This window comes from Electrona antarctica (genome assembly GCF_951216825.1).
Source record: "Electrona antarctica genome assembly, chromosome: 2".
In the NCBI taxonomy this organism is placed as follows: domain Eukaryota; kingdom Metazoa; phylum Chordata; class Actinopteri; order Myctophiformes; family Myctophidae; genus Electrona; species Electrona antarctica.
Window position 1 is genome coordinate 29,179,565 of NC_136807.1, and position 15,423 is coordinate 29,194,987.

General features: G+C 43.6%; 1 long non-coding RNA gene across 1 annotated transcript in view; it reads left to right on the forward strand.

Annotated features, from left to right (window-relative positions):
• The window catches only part of LOC306937221, a 61,343-nt gene that overhangs the window by 8,351 nt on the left and 37,569 nt on the right, over positions 1-15,423 (forward strand). The gene's annotated exons all lie outside the window — the stretch shown is intronic.

The window sequence follows — 15,423 nt, forward strand, 5'->3', positions numbered from 1 at the left end:
TCACACTAGTGTGGAACGTGTCTGCCAGGTGCCTGCATGGCTGCATCCCCCCATTCACAGAACCGGTTTTCACATCACAACATATAAAAAAAGGTAGGCCGGGTGCCTACCTCTTATAGGCGTTGCCTTACTTATTAATAACAAGTCCCTGGCTCCGCCCCTGGTATGACTAGGTCGTATTAGGAATAATAGACATTGGATAAATTGCCTGTCATTGTCTCTTATGTCATGACTTCCAACAACCGAGGGTCTCAATCACAGGTCAGCAGGTCTGGGATTTATCCAGAGGTAATGTCAGGGAACGCCTCCAATTGGCTTGGCTTTAAGGGAGGTCTGTCAAGAGGCGGCAAGAAAACGCCTACAGCAGGCGTCTCTTCCGGCTTTTTCTTTCTTTTCAAAATCTTTTTATTCAGGTTTTTTGTAACAGAAGCCCAGGGGCAAGTATTAAACAGACATATAAAATATGAAAATAGAACTCAATCCCCTATCCCACCCTCCCCCCACCCACAATCCCAAAGATAGTCGGAAAAACAGTCTGGGGGGAATAAGAAATACATAAATATATCTATATACACATATACACAATAATACATAAGCATACATAATTACAAAAAAATAAAAATAATAATAAGATAGCAGAGCAGATTTTTCATAGCAGAGCAGATTTTGTTTCTGTTGTGGTTTGGCGTTGGCCGAGGCATAGGCACGGCACACTATGCAGTTTGTGTGTTGTGGTAGAATGTCATAAACGGGCCCCAGGTCTCTTCCGGCTTTTTAAACAGCTGGTGGATGGAAATGACACTCGCATGCGGCTTCAACTTGTAGCGTCGGCAAAGCGTTTCTGTTTTTTTGCCGACGCTACAAGTTGAACCCGCGCGCGAGCGTCATTTCCATCCACCAGCTGTTTTTAAATGCTCTCTGCGTTTGTTGACGCGACATTGTGCCTGTACCCTGAGCTGGGGTGGTATGAACATGTATGAATATGTTCATACCACCCACGTGCCATACTCAAAACGCAATGTGTACCACTCATACACAGTGAACTGTGAATGTACCTCACTAGCACTCCACAAATGACTGATTTACAAGCTAAATGTCTCATTGCAATGCGTTGTTAGCTTTTAGATCTTTTCTTACAGAGCCTAATTCAATGCCGTGAAAATTTCCCCCACCTCCCCGGCCTCCTCCCTGTAGTTCTTAGTCCAGGGGTTATGGGATATTATTGTATTGTTTGCAATTGTGTAGATGCATTGTGTTGAATCATGTGTTATTATTATTACTGTGTATTGTTGTTCATGGATTATTGTATCTTTGGCTCTGTTCTGGGGGTTGTTGATATCAGAGCTGTGTCTCTGTGATATCAGACCCATGTCTCGGTACGCAGATTATCTGATATCACATGAGCAGAGCCACACCGCCATACTAACATGCAATAGCTTTGCAATAAATGGTTTATGGTCAATCTGAGCTGAAGTGTCTCTCTGAACTAACCAGGCTCTACTCCAATGCTGGGATAGTACCTACTCCAATGCTCCTTGGATAGTGCAACACAACTCAGAGTGGAGCAGGGATTTGGCCACTAATCATCATGTACTTTGTGATTTTATAGCGTAGTGTTTATAGCGTGTGCAAATAACTCAAAAAGGCAGATAGAAATATAATTTTGCCTTTTTAAAAATTGTTCTTTTGAAATTACGTGATATGGCAGTCAAGTCTATGGCTTTAATGTTTATTTGGGGCAGCAGTAAAACAAACATTAACGACGTGAAACGTCATGTGGCCAATATAAATAAATCTTGAATGATTTAGTTTTATATACAATAACACTGCATCATAACATATTGGCAGTGAATCTGCAATGAATGTGGTAGCCACAGTGAGCACCCCTCACTTCACATAAGTGTGATTTTTTTTTGTATTCCATGATACCTAGCTGTGTTTCAAATAGCACACTTGCAAGATGTCTCTGTGGTGACATTTTCAGTGTTTGGACGTGATTTAGCAGGTATCACCTGATGAAACTTCAAGCAAGTGCTTCAGCTGGCTAATCAGGAGGCAGAGAACCAGGGGGGTTCTCAGGAAATAGGGTAGCTGATGAAACAAAGCTACCATGATAATAAGATAGGAAACCACTGAAATATAACAGAAACATTTTAACACACTGTTAGTGTTTACCAGCAGTGTGTTAAAAATAGCTCCCGGTTTGACAGCCAGTGCTTCAGAGGAGAGTGCCTTAGAGGGGTCAAGACTCAGTCAGGACTGGAGTGGCCCAATTAGGTGCAAAGACTTTCTTTCTACTACACACTTATTTGAAATGAATAGAAGCTACTTCTATTTTGATTATAGCTTGACGATACAGAGTATTAGTACAGTTTCTCCGGCAGAAATCATAATGAGATTCTACTGTAGATGCTAGAGAGTCTATATTATATACTATAATATCTATAATATATCTATATATTGCTTCTAAATATGTATAGTCAACTACTTCTTCTAAATATGAAGCTTTGTTTAGAAGCCAGCTTTGTTGAAAGTTCTGCTGTTGTCAAAACATATTCCCTTGGTTTAATTTGCGTCAATGCATTTGTTTGAACTCACTTCATGTCCGTCTTTAATAGTGTAATTAACCACTTAAGCCCTATTTTTGAGTGGTGTAAACCACTCCTACAACTGGCTTTGTTAGTCTGTCTGTCTGTCTGTCTGTCTGTCTGTCTGTGCAAAATAAATGAGCATGGTTGATGCTGATTGGTTGATGCTGATTTCATTACGTCAGACATTACGTCAGAACACAGCTGATCAGGCTATATAATACCTTACACCACTCAGTTCACACGGGTGTGATTTTTTACACTTCATCGTACTATGGTGTTGCACAGCAAACATAACAGATCTACAAGCTCACTAGGACTAAGTCATTGCGATGTGGTGTGTTGTGAGCTTCTATTTTTGCATAATGGTGACACCAGGTTTTAGAGAGAGTCAAACTTCTTGTGTATTCCCGAATCTGAAACTTTCCCCCTGCCTGCAGTGGGCTTGCTATTGAACATTCAGAGCTAATTGAACAATAATTAACTATTATGTGACTGTGGTGTGTGAGTAATTGATTCTGAAGGCAGTGTTTGTGAGCACAGAACGTGTGTGCTCTGTGCTGGCAGGGTGAGCAGGTGCTGGGAAAGAGAGAGCAGCTCTTATCATTCTGAGGGCTGCTGTTAACACCGCGGCCTACAGATGGCAGTAGTGTACTTCCTGAATGGTGCTGAAAACGGGTTAATCTGTAAAACCAAAATAAGTGGTACAGACTCAAAGGTGGTCAAAAGCTGCCAGTTTGTTGTCCTACTGTGTGGAGACTATGAGAAGGCTAAAAGACTACGATGTTGATATTAGGTGGACTAAGACTAGACTAAGACTAAACAATTTCAGATGACCAAATTAGGACTATAAAACTAAATGGTGTGTTATTCAAAAGACTAAGACTAAATCAGAATTTGCTGTCAAAATTAACACTGCAGTGTTGAGAGTCCAGTTGTAGCATCTCTGTCCTTTTGCAATTTCATCTCATCTCCCTCTTTTCCCCAAACCTAGGACCTGCTTTACACAAGTCATGTTAATACTAATTGGCAACGTTCCTTCACTGGTCTCTCCTCCCAGGTCCAATCAGGACCCCACTGTAGTGGTCAAAGTGAGGCTTTGCTTTGAGCGCAGATGGACCATCCAGGCCTGTGGCCAAAACAAAACATCAACACAGACACACACGCATCACAACATCCACACACAGACAGACAGACAGACAGACAGACAGACAGACAGACAGACAGACAGACAGACAGACAGACAGACCATCTCAACATCAACCGACACCCACAACGTCAACCCATAGAAACACACAACACAACATTAACCCACAGACACACGGAACATGACATTAATCTGCAGACACGGAACATGACATTAATCCACACACACACACACACACACACACACACACACACACACACACACACACACACACACACACACACACACACACACACACACACACACACACACACACACTCAAGATCGACCCACACACATACTGTAGTCATGTATACAACACAACCTTGAGGACTGAAGAAGGCATTTAAAAAATAACAGCTACAAGAGAGCTGTCATACGTAACGGTTTTGCAGATTTCTATTTAAGCTTTAAAAGGGGTTTGAACTAAATGCTTGAAATGAAAGAAACAAAAAGGTCCACACAGCAATTCACATTACACATTTTGTATTTGTGCATAGAGGGATAATGAAACCCCTTAACATTCCATAGCCTACTGAGCTAGCCACGCGGGGAATGCTCTGTGATTGTAGTAGTTGTAACAAAGGCACAATGAAACCATGATTACCGAATGCTCATTGTTTAAGATAGGCAGGTACTTTACCTCTTTACCCCACCCAAATGCCCAAAGCAAAATGACAATTTGTCAACACAAGATATCTTATAATATAATAGGCAGATGAACCCAACTGATTTGGGTGAACCTTTCCTGCCTCGTTCAGTGACTACAATATATACCATCCCCCATCTCCGCTAATAATAATGTTTTTATATTTTACTTACTGATGATGGCAGTGTCAGTCACTTCACTTTATTCCGCTGTGTGTAAAGAGCATCACAGCCTCTACGGCTACATACTAGGGGCTTCTAGCGGGGCTTCTAGACAGTCAGTCATAGATATACAATATTATGCAGGGAGCAGCCAACTATCAGAGTAGCAGTTAGTCAATGCTTGACTGGAGAGTAGCAATTACAGGGAAGAGCTCCATTACACAATTTACATTTCTCTAAGTTAGATTGCCTTTAATTTGTTCTATTTGTGATGCTTGAGAAAAATGAATCCATATAAACATGGTACGTGGAATACAGACAGACGACACTGTTATAAACCTAAAACGTTGACTGTAGCTCTGTCAATGTTTCTCCTGTAAAAGCTTGATAGAATAGGAACACGGCTGTATAGAAATGACAAAACAAAAAATATGGGCATTAGAGTGATTTGATGCATTTACTCTGGCAAACTTAAAAAATTATGCTTTCTCGTTGGACGACCCCTTTGGGGAGTTCAATGCCAAATGCATTTCCCACTTCAAGATGAGAGCGATGTACTGGAGAGAAGTTGGCGGGTGCAAAACATCAACACATATGAAGAGAAGAAAAAGTGTAATGATTTCCCTTTTTATCCTTTAGTTATTGACAAAGCCGGAACCAGGGCCATGTTAATATCTGAATGGGACCTATAGGCAAAGCCCACACAGGCTTGAAATGTGTATATGCATACGACTACTTTATATAAATAAGTTATTAATAGTATTTTGTGCCAATACAGAGGCAAATTCTACACCCTAATAATATATTTTAACCACTTTCAACCTTGGTTCTCTGTTGGATATACTTTATGTACTTTATGTATTTAAATTATCGTTTTTCTTTAAAATATTATTACAAATAAATACACATACTGCTATACAATATGTCAAAGGGACTCGAGATGGCAAGACGTGCCCTTGTCACAATATGATATTGAGCTAGATAGTTTGGAGGATTTGGTCTGTCAATGGATTTGACAGTGATCTAATACCTGTGCGCTGGCAGTGTGGAGCTGTGAGCTAATAAATACATGGTGTTGCGGCAGACCGCAGATCCAGTGTAGACGATGAAAGAGTAGGCATGATGTCAACACAACAGACAGACTTATATTACACAGCTGATTACTGGAGCACCTCAGGATAACTCCCATCTCTCACACAGAAATGCAGCTCCCAGCTACAGTACATGATGCTGCTGTGCATGACCTCTCCCAGCTGGTCCAGTCATCTGAGACTTAGTGCTGTCACTTAAATAAAGAAAAATAACCGGAAATATATTACTAAGGTGAAGCAGTAGCCAAAATACAAGTTTTTGCCAAACTGGGTCAGAATTATATCAATGGCATGTGACTAAAGACTTCTGTCATGTGAGCAGTTTGATACTTTGATCATTATCTTATTTTTTTTATAAAATGTCCATGGGAAGGAGCATTGTCTAGTGTGCTGACTACTTTTTTATGATTTTTGTTGAAGTTGTTAATTAGAAATATATGAAGCAGAGGGTCTCCTCTGCTTAGAAAACAAGAGTTAAAAAATAGAGCATGGAGACAATAGCGAGCCACCATAAGAAAGAGTAAAGGATATATTTGGAGAAAGAGACAGACAATTAATGAATTTCAGACCCTGCAAACAATGTTTAACATGCTGTAACCTGGCTGATTGCAGCAGACAAAAGGTATTCTTGTGTCCCACATTGCATCCATCTGAAAGGCAAAATTATTCTGTGTGTGTGTGTGTGTGTGTGTGTGTGTGTGTGTGTGTGTGTGTGTGTGTGTGTGTGTGTGTGTGTGTGTGTGTGTGTGTGTGTGTGTGTGTGTGTGTGTGTGTGTGTGTGTGTGTGTGTGTGTGTGTGTGTGTGTGTGTGTGTGTGTGTGTGTGTGTGTGTGTGTGTGTGTGTGTGTGCGCAGTGAGATGACATTTATATTAATAAAGATGAGGCCTTTTAAGTTCAGTTTGCGCAGCAGAGGTGATATAAAGAGCACGTGAGTCATTATACTTCAGCATCAGAGCATCTGACTCAGTTTGTTAGCTGCAAGGTCGCTGCACACCTTACCTTGAGTCTCTTCTAATCTCAACTTTATTATTAATTTCTCTTTCTCTCTCACTGTCTTGTCATCTATTCTCTGGGTCCCCCCGCTTCCTGTATCATTAGGGAGAGACACATGACAGTGTACAGACTTAAACTAGTGCCAGTGTAGACAGGAGGCTGGAGAGTTAAAGACTTGAGGAGTGTCAGGGATAAATAATCATATTTCTATGCACCCACCATGCTGGAAAAGCACCATCTGGGCCAAGCCCTGGATTTGCATTACAATATAAATGAGAAGTTGCTGGAGCCGAAAGGGTGATGTGAAGTCACCCCCCCCCCCCCCCCCCCCCCCCACACACACACACACACACACACACACACACACACACACACTCCCTGACAGGTCGCATCCCCACCTCCCCAATCCCTCTTAGCACCATACTGTAGCTCCCTTGAAGCAGCAGGCACCAGACGCTTTGTTGGCGTGTGGTACGCTGCATGGCACAGTTTGTTGCCCTCGTCCATTTTAAGTGTCTTTTTCTGTATTAATTTCCTTGACAGTGACACTCCAGCTCCATTTTTGTTTCTTTCAAATGCCACACTTCCACATGCATGGCACAGCAAGCAGCGTGGTGGCATATAATGTGCTCCAGCGGCTTCCCTCTTCCAGACTGTGAAATTCATTCAACACCCCCCACACACTCCTCCTGACCCCTTCATATACAAGTACCCTACTGTAAGTACACAGCAGACAGGGAGGGGTACAGACATATGATTTAAGAGGAGGTGGCAATGACTGCAAGAGATAGCAAAGGACCAGCATATACACTGTGTGTACCTATAACATACTACATAGTACAGGTATATACTGTATAAGTGCAGTGAGACTGAGAGCACGTCACTTATACATGAATTATGTCCACTCAGCTCAACCAGTGTATTTGTAAGGAATCTGGTTTCATCATGACATGGTAGCTTTATATGAATAACATTTGTCTCCTTACTTACAGTAAGCAGCCGGATCTAGTGTCAGGCATATTGTGTTTTAGCAAACTACATTTTGAGAGCTACAGTCCGTAAAAAATACAGAGAGTAAATCATGCCACCCAAAGTCAAACATTTTGGGTTTTAAAATGCAGACGCAAACTCCATTTCTCATTAATCTCATCTTGGCCTTCATCACTTATTATTTAGCCGTTTTTTCTCTCAATTTGAAAAGGCTTTGAAAAGTCACACAATGAAGTTTCAGATCGGCGCTGTAACAAAATAGTGTGAATATTTTATGCAGAGCCACGGTAACAACAGGGAGCTATTTAAGTGATTGATTGATTGATTGATTGACCTTTGTATTGACACAGATCCTATGCACAAAAGGACAGTTGCACACAAATGGTCAAAAGGATGATCACAAAAAAGCTTGAGCTTATTTCCATTTTGGCCTGTCGGTGTAAAGCAATAAAGCAACTTTTTTTTAAAGAAATCACCTCTTTCCCAGTGCAATAATATCAACAACTAAAACAGCAGTGCAGGGGGTCCGGTGGCACAGTCGTTAGTGCTGTCGCCTCACAGCACTAACTTCTTTACTTTTTTTATTGTTGAGGTTTGAACCCAACCTTGGGTTAACCAAACCGTTGCATCCCTAGAATACATTCAGTTACATTAGTGCATACTACCTTTGATGAATTGAACATGGTGGACCCTCTTGTAAACAGGTGTAATGCTTAATTGGGTCGTCCACTCACAGTTAACAGTCTTTGTATTGAGTTTGTGCTTGAAATGTACTGTAATTCTGCAAACTGTTAATACATATTTCAATCAATCAATACGTTTCCATACAGCCTGAACGCATTGGTGAATAAACTTTCCTTTTCCAGCTGTGATTAAAATGAAATCCACAGAGAGCAGCATTATTGCTACCAATGACCCTGAGTCTGCTCCCGTTGCTACCAATGACCCTGAGTCTGCTCCCGTTGCTACCAATGACCCTGAGTCTGCTCCCTGCTACCAATGACCCTGAGTCTGCTCCCGTTGCTACCAATGACTCTGAGTCTGCTCCCGGCTACCAATGACCCTGAGTCTGCTCCCGTTGCTACCAATGACCCTGAGTCTGCTCCCGTTGCTACCAATGACCCTGAGTCTGCTCCCGTTGCTACCAATGACTCTGAGTCTGCTCCCTGCTACCAATGACCCTGAGTCTGCTCCCTGCTACCAATGACTCTGAGTCTGCTCCCTGCTACCAACGACTCTGAGTCTGCTCCCGGCTACCAATGACCCTGAGTCTGCTCCCGTTGCTACCAATGACTCTGAGTCTGCTCCCGTTGCTACCAATGACCCTGAGTCTGCTCCCGGCTACCAATGACCCTGAGTCTGCTCCCGGCTACCAATGACCCTGAGTCTGCTCCCGGCTACCAATGACCCTGAGTCTGCTCCCGGCTACCAATGACCCTGAGTCTGCTCCCGTTGCTACCAATGACTCTGAGTCTGCTCCCGTTGCTACCAATGACCCCGAGTCTGCTCCCGGCTACCAATGACCCTGAGTCTGCTCCCTGCTACCAATGACTCTGAGTCTGCTCCCGGCTACCAATGACCCTGAGTCTGCTCCCGTTGCTACCAATGACCCTGAGTCTGCTCCCGGCGACTACTGTGTGTACAGTACAGTAGATAGTAACTATTTCATCATAAGTTCTAAAATCCCCACATATATATATTCTGATTCAGGACAAGGAAAAAAACACTACACGCATGCACGCAGCCATGCACGCACGCACGCACGCATGCACACACACACACACACACACACACACACACACACACACACACACACACACACTTTAATAAAACGTATAATAGGAGCAGTGACTTCTTCCATTCTATTCACGGTGTGTCTGCCGTTGAGCAGACCTTTCTGTGGACGGATGCTTTGTCTTCTGCAGCCAATCCCAGGACACCGTTCCTCCTGGAGAAAAGAGAGAAGAAGAATAGAGGCTTTTGTTGGACACTTAAAAAAATCTTTTTTTAAACTATCGTGTATAATAGATGCCATTTAATAAAAAGTGCAGTTGTAGTTGAGTTTTGAATAAAAGTGACCCAGAATGGAGAGATGAAACTCCATTAAAACACACTGAGGGATAATGCGTGCATTCATTGTCCTTTATGCAAAACGGGAAAAATGAGGAAGAAAGGGGAGGAAGAACATATAAATGGAGGACGGAATATAAAGGAGGAAGCGGAAATGTAAATAGAAGTGATGATCCCAGAGAACTTCCTCATTAGCATAGATAATTCATCATCAGCTGATTGGAGGAGGTCTGGTGGCTGTGGTTCCTTTCTGTTGTCTACGCTTTTGCAATAATTCTTTAGAACTTGTTTTGACAGTGGGGATTTTAACAGCTGAAATAAACGCTTTAGAATTCATGATTTGTCAAAGGCTTCAGTTGAGAACAAAAACCCTCCTTTCCTGCCGCTTAATGGCCTCTGTACATATTGAAGCCCATGCATTATACTATTGAAACATGGATAATATCCATACAGAATGCATTAGAGTGTATGTATCCAAAGTTTGTTTTAGCGAGGACTATCAGTCTAACCATCTATGAGTTAATTTTTTTGCTGTTTTTACGAGTGCTGTACCATATTAATTGTGAGCGTTCTGTTCGTACTGCTCCATTTGAAAGGTCTTTCAGTCATTTATTTAATGGGTCATAGAATGAGTGCTTCAAAGCGCTGCTGGGTGTAAAATTACAGGCCGTCATCACACAGCTAAAAATACTTTAATGGACAAGCTGGTTTTTCATATTCTTTGCTGCTGCAGGGTGAGACTGCACTGCATATGCACATGTTGGAAATATATTGTATTATACGATACAACTGACAATGTTCCACTTCCAATTTGAAATTGAGAACTTTATATACTGTTCCCATCATGCTGTTGACTGATATGATGCCTCCACTTCTGTTTCCATTTTACAGTTGCATGAATCAGTCCTACTACTGGAAACCAAATTAGTTGAACCCTGTCTGGTTTTCTGCTTAACAAGAACATTAAAGATTTTTTGAAATAATTATAACACGCACGCACGCACGCACGCACGCACGCACGCACGCACGCACGCACGCACGCACGCACGCACGCACGCACGCACTATTTGGTCCAAGTATTTCCCTATCACGAGGACCCCTTTTAGGTGGGTCCTTATCTTTTTTCAGTAGAAGCGTAATTGAAGCCTCTGACAAAGATGGGGGTAACTGCCCTTAGAAAAGGCATCGTTATACACTTATACTGAAATTGGAGCCAAAATGTCAGACATACCACTTTGTAGGGATTTGATTGAGCTCTCTTCTACTTTTGCATATTTGAGAAAATGTGGCTAATTTCTGCATGGGTCTGTCACGATCTCTCCCGTAGGCGATTTTATTCTAGGGATCAGTCTAGAGTAGACTCTAGAGGCATTAGAGGCTTGCCTGGTATGCAATCAGTTTGCCTTTGCCTGCCTTGTTTTCACTCTATACTAGAGGTCTTTGGGTAAACCCAGGTTCCAACCCGGACCCGGCTCGGTCACAGTTCTATCCACAAGAAGTGACAGTTCAGAACCGCTACCGTATGTCTCTGGGCTCCGACAGTGAAATGACAGTTCCACTATACCCGAGTGGACCCGGGGATTGCCTGTCACAGCTGTCTCACCCCACCTCCCCCCTTTTATTGTCTCCTCCGGCCAGTGGGAGGCGAGATGTGTGCGAGGCCTGTGTGTCATGCGTTTTTTACGTGACTTTAGTACGGAAGTAGCAACAAGAAAGAACCTCTGGTTACGATCCGCGACCTCTCTGTACTGCTCGGCGTCGGAACTCATATTTCTAATAATAGCCAGGTCCGCTCAGCTCCAGTTCCAACATCTCTCGGGGTCGGAACTCAGAATTCTAATAACAGCTGGGTCCATTCGGTCTAATTGGGTACGGGTTGGTCAAATTGGACCTGTGAAGACCTCTACTCTAAATACCTTCCGTGAACATAAACAAGCTCCCTGCAACCTCCCTGTAGTGTACAGTAGAGTCGTGGTGCAAAGCAACATGTGAGCTGTTACGTTGTGACACGACGTGCTGTGTGAGCTTGACGTTCTGCTATTTTTGCTGAATGCATGTTTACTCCAGAATAGGAATCCAGAACCGGGGGTTTGTTTGATTAACCTGGCGATTACAGAAATGTTAGCGTTTTTAGGCCCCCTGATTTGCTAACTGAAGACTGCTAGACTGAAGTTAATGACTGAATCACACTCTTCACTCCTGTATTGAAAGCCTGCTGCCTGCAGGGGACACAGTCACACCATATCAGTCATTTTTGGCACAATGTGCTGTAGCAACTACTGCCCACTTTCACATGGAAGCAGGCAGATTATCAGTTTTTTTTCCTTCTTTTTTGTATTAATGTAATCAATTCTCCTCTCTTTGAAGTGTATTACTTGGTGAAGATGAAGAGTGTTAACCATAACCATACATGAAGCCAAGGTCGCTGTGGACTGATACATGAAAATCTCTTCTCTAAAGTCTGTTCTGAAGTTGCATTTCTGAGACATGATCAATGCAGTTGTGTGTGTGTGTGTGTGTGTGTGTGTGTGTGTGTGTGTGTGTGTGTGTGTGTGTGTGTGTGTGTGTGTGTGTGTGTGTGTGTGTGTGTGTGTGTGTGTGTGTGTGTGTGTGTGTGTGTGTGTGTGTGTGTGTGTGTGTGTGTGTGTGTGTGTGTGTGTGTGTGTGTGTGTGTGTGTGTGTGTGTGTGTGTGTGTGTGTGTGTGTGTGTGTGTGTGTGTGTGTGTGTGTGTGTGCGTGCGTGCGTGCGTGCGTGCGTGCGTGCGTGCGTGCGTGCGTGCGTGCGTGCGTGCGTGCGTGCGTGCGTGCGTGCGTGCGTGCGTGCGTGCGTGCGTGCGTGCGTGCGTGCGTGCGTGCGTGCGTGCGTGCGTGCGTGCGTGCGTGCGTGCGTGCGTGCGTGCGTGCGTGCGTGCGTGCGTGCGTGCGTGCGTGCGTGCGTGCGTGCGTGCGTGCGTGCGCGCGCGCGCGCGCGCGCGCGCGCGCGTGCGTGCGTGCGCGTGCGCGGCTCACACTCCTATATCAATGTTGTGTTTTATTTAGAGACATGGCCAGCTCTTTCCCAGTGAATCTCTGGTCACATTCTCACCTAATACTTCGGTAGACTCGATGCGAATGGGAGGAGAATTCGGACTTCTTGCATATTTAATTTACTGCGGTTTGCCTTCACACTGTCATCCGCAGCAATTGGAAACGCAGCAGGGGGGACCTTTATCAATGTGTTCCATTCATAAACTAGCCTACACAGTGAAATCTATGGTGATACAATTATACTCATAACGTGCATGTGTCGTGCCGTCTGGGACTGGACCCCCCCCCCCCCCTCTCTCTCTCTCACACTCACTCACTCACTCACTCTCTCACACACACCGAGACAGAAGACATACACGTGTGAATTACACAAGCCAGACCTGTTATCAGTATGACATCACATAAGCGGCTGCCATTTTCTTTTTTCTTTCTGCATTGTCCTCTTCCTGCAGCTCTCTGATTATCTCTCATTTGGAATGCAGCGTCTCGTCTGAATGAACACACTATGACACTCTGCAGACCATGGAGTCTTAAAGCCCTGAAGATGATGTCACAGCACTTCATGGAAACTTGTTATGGATGTTTTCTCTCCCTGTCTTTCACACACTCAATCTTTCATTGCTTAGTGCAAAAACAGGAGAGGAGAAGCGCCACACTAATGTTAAAAAGTTTGTGTGCACTCGCTACAGCATTCTTATAAGTCTAACCGCACATGGCTGGATGATACCTTTGGTGAGGCTACAGGGGATTTTCTTCTGAAATCACTCAGACTCTTCACCACATTAGGTCAACCGCAGGGCCTGACATTAACTTTTTGAGGCACTTCATTTCCCATTCACTTGTCTGGGCACAAAAGTCACTTGTCCGGAGCATGAGCACACACAAATACATTTTAAATCAACTAACTGTAAGATGAATATTCTCAGTTTACAAGTTAATAGCCCTAGAATGTTTGTGATCTTACATACATTTTTTCTTACATCTTACAAGTCAGTCTGCTAACCGTGCACGGTTAGCAGAATATAGGTAGTGTGATCAATTACCCCTCACCAATCGCAATACACCTGTCAATTATGTGCCCCATACGTTTGTGCTTCCCAAACATCGACTGTTCCCAAAGGACCGATAGGACCAATCTATGGCTGTGTATTTGGAATACATGAAATGTATAAGATCACAGACTTTCTATGGCTATTAACAATATTGGAAGGGTGATTATTAGGAAAGCCAGACAATAATGCCAGACAAATTATTGTTTGCCGCGTCAACCAGGCGCGGAGCCAGGAATTCTTTATGAGTGATGATAGCCAATACGAGGTAGGCAGGCACCCGGCCGGCCGCAGAGGAGAGTGGGGGGGTGCGTGGAGGGGGGTCGACGCAGATTGATAGACAGAAGTTACCGAAAGTACTCCGAAATACAATGTATATTTATGTTGGCTACAAATATATATTCTCTATATCAACTTGAGGGGTCCTTGGCAAGAAAAAGCTTGAGAACTAGCTTGAGAGCTTTAGAAGGAATTTGTAGAATCGGCCTCAGGTCTTATAATGTTTTAAGTAGGAAATGCTCCTGTGATGATGCAAATTCGGAACCAATTCTGTATGCATAATGCATAACATTCCCACCAAAAATGATTGGAAAACCGGTGATGTGAGGAATGCTTTGGTGTAAACCAGAGCATGTTACATGATGATTCTTTATATCTTTGTGCAATTTAGGTATGTGATATTAAAAAGCCGACTTCATTCCTACTTGGTTACTGGATAGGAGCTGTGCTGTGATTGCCTGCTGTTGTTTGCTTTTGATCATATTTTTCACAAGACATTGTCTAAGGCAAGCTTGTTTTTCCAACCCCCCCCCCCCCCCCCTCCCTCCCTCATACACACACACACACACACACACACACACATAGTCACACCACCACACAACATTCCACATCATGTTGTGTAATCTTCCTCCTCTCTGTCTCCACTGTTCTCTGAGGATTTACACACTTGTCATTATGCACAGGACAGTTTCTCTAAGGTTTCTCAAATTCTTTATGTCACTGTCTTTTACCACTAACAGGAACCCTATACCGTCTCTATAACATTCGGCACAAATAGTTGATCTACAAGCTCACAAGTGAGCCATCGGTAAGATTTAAGCGGTTAACTTCAGGTAACTTCACTGACCGTTACCTGTGGCCATCCAAGCCCTCGGGGCCTCGACCTTGACCATCTTAACCATGTAGCTATCGTCTATGGTTTGATAAGGAACCTTGTGTGTCTTATATAACCTGAGGACTGATATGAAAGTCTCCATAACCCACCTTGCATGTAGGTTATACCTCAGAAAGGAAGGCTTTCTGGGCTCTCTGGAGAGGCACTCTATTTCTTTCATAGATTTAACTTGGTGCTGAGGGAGATGATTGAGGCTCTCCTGTATATCTCCAGCTGGCTTCAGAGGGAGATGAGGCCTTTAGTGTGGGTGGTGAATACAAATAGCTACACACCAATCTTTCACATGTCCTGGTTGTTACCATAAAACCCTACTTTCCTCCTCCACCCTTCCCAATGCCTCAGGTCGTCTGTCCATGCCAACTTTCCTCAAATCCCCCAGAACCACAGGAGTAGTATACCTGGGTGATGGGGGGCTCCCAGGACCCCAGGAGTAGTATACCTGGG